This window comes from Elephantulus edwardii, unplaced genomic scaffold (genome assembly GCF_000299155.1).
Source record: "Elephantulus edwardii isolate Elephantulus edwardi_28Jun2011 unplaced genomic scaffold, EleEdw1.0 scaffold00033, whole genome shotgun sequence".
NCBI lineage: Eukaryota > Metazoa > Chordata > Mammalia > Macroscelidea > Macroscelididae > Elephantulus > Elephantulus edwardii.
The window spans coordinates 6,018,107-6,020,662 of record NW_006399783.1 but is presented as its reverse complement, the minus strand read 5'-3'; positions in this window follow the sequence as shown (position 1 = coordinate 6,020,662).

The following is a 2,556-nucleotide window of genomic DNA, read 5'->3' as shown; positions in this document are numbered from 1 at the left end:
AAATGATATCTCATAGTTGTTTTAATTTGCATCTCTCTTAGGGCTAGGGATTTTGAGCATTTCTTCATGTGTTTGTTAGCCATCTGAATGTCGTCTTCGGAGAAGTGTCCTGCAGGGAATTCTTGAGTCTTTCTTCACTTCTGCCTTGAGCCCAGCCTGAGGTGCTCTCCCTCTGTTCTCATAGCCAGTAGTCTTCCCTGTGGGCCCTGATGTGTGTGTGTGTGTGTGTGTGTGTGTGTGTGCGCGCGCGCGCACGTCTCATTTCAACTGTCAGAGTCCCTTGATCTCAGCCTTTCCATCTGTCTTCTCTAATTTGCCAGGTGAAGGCTTTCTAATGTCTTTCCTCCCCTTCAGATTCCCCATGGTCCGCAGGACGCTCAGCTTCTGAGCCTGCAATCCATTCCAGCTCAGCTTCCTTGACTCCTCGGGCACATCTCAGACCCTTCTCAACACGTCCTACTGCAGAGCTTCTCTGGTTTGACTGTGCAGCAAAATCATCTGGGAAGCATTCAGTTCTGATGCCCAGGTCATGTGCCCTCTGAAATTAGGGCTGACTTGTCGTGGTCTCTACAGGCCATGGGAGTATTTAAAAAACTGTAGGCTGCAAGCCCCTTGTGCCAGTCTGGCTGAGCTTCTCACAGCCTGTGCACTCATGTCTGCTCCCTTCTGGAGCCCAGCATGTGCTCTTCTGTCAGCCCAGAGAATCCGCTCCCACCTTCTGGAACTTCTGGACCTGGCAGCCTCTCAGCACCCTGCTCAAAGGCAGGGTTTGAGACCCCAGGGGCTCCTCTGGGTTTCCCATTGGTGTCCATTCCCTCGATGCTGGCTGCTCCTGCTGTGTCCACTGACTGGCTTGTGAGATTCTGGCCATGTTGTATTTTATCTTTGCATGTTTGGTTTCTTACGACGTCAGGAACAAAATATCATCAACAGAATGCTGAGGAAATCCTGTGAGGAGCTCTGGTGTCATTCTTAGGGACTTGTGTTGCTAACCGACACGTGATGTCTCTTTGGCTGTTTGAATCCACCAAGGACTCTGAGAAAGAAAGATGGTTCAGCGCCCGCTGTGGGACTTGTGGTCTCCAAAAACGTGCAGCAAGGTTAGCTCTGAGTCAGTTCCGACTCAATGGCATTGACTACAGGAGCGAGGGAGCACTTATTGATCACTCACCATGTGCAATGATGATTTACACAGTATCTCATTCAATCATGACAATTCCGCATGCTGTGGAGGAGATCTTAGGGTTTTCCAAATCATGAATGGTTTTCAGATTTTTAGCTTCAGAAACCAGAAAGAGGGTTGCTGTGAGTCAACTCCCTGGCAGTCAAGCGGGTTACAACTGAAAGGTGGCTTGGTCACATGGTATGTTATGTGTTGAGTTGCTAACTGGAAGGTCATTGTTTCAAATTCCCAAGCTGCTTTACCAGAGAAAGATGGGCAGTTTCTTCCCATAAACGTTTACTGTCTTGCAAACCCAGTGGAGGGTTGCCATGAATTAGAATTTACGTGACAGTTTGGGTTGGTAACCTAAAGGTTGATGGTTCAAGTCCCTCTAAAACACCTCAGAAGAAAGATCTGGTGATCCGTTTTCATAAAGATTATATCTCAGAAAATGCTAGAACACATGGTGTTGCCATGAGTCAGAGTTCACTGGATGGAAATGTGTTATTTTGTGGTTGTTGTGGATTTTGGTTTTGGACCTTTCAGTAGCACAGTCCCAGACTTTTCTTCCAAGTACTTTTGGCTAATTGCTATGCATCAGAGAGCTGGACAGTGAATGAGCATGACAGTAGAAGAATTGATGCCTTTGAGCTGTCATGTTGGAGAAGAGCACTGAATATCCCATGATGGCCAAAAGAACAGATATGTCTTGGAGAGGGTGCAGCTGGAGTGCTCTTTGGAGGCAAGAATGATGAGGTTTCGCCTCATATATTTTGGGCCGATTTTTAGGAGGGGCTATTCCTTGGAGAGGGACATGATGCCAGGAAGGGTGGAGGGTCGTCAAAGGAGAAGACCCTCAACCAGGTGGACTGACATGGTGACTGCTGCAATGGGCTCTTGTGTGTTAGGAAGTGTGAGGATGTCAGGAAGTGTGAAGATAGAACAGGGATCAGATCTTTTGTTCATAGGGTTGCTAGGAGTCATACTTGACTCGATGGCACCACCACCAACAATGTCAACTTTTGGGTAGGTTTGAACCATGAACCTTTTGGTTAGTAGTCAGTACCTAACTACTTAGGTCACTCAAAGACTCCTTTTAAGTTTCAGTGTGACTCTATTATCAGTCCTCATCTTACATATGAGGAAACTGAAGACTATGGACACTGAGTCATTTGACAGAGACTTTACCAGTATCCAGTCCCCACTTCACTGTAGACTCACAGCCAGGCTACCTTTCCTTGGTTCTTCAGTAGTTAAGGGATCTGTGGACCAAGTTTTCGTCAATGGGATGTGAGTAGAGGTGAAGTGTACCGCTTCCAGATTTGGACCCATAAAAATTCTCTTTTACGGACAAATGCTATATGGTGCCACTGTTGTAGAATGAGGCTGACATC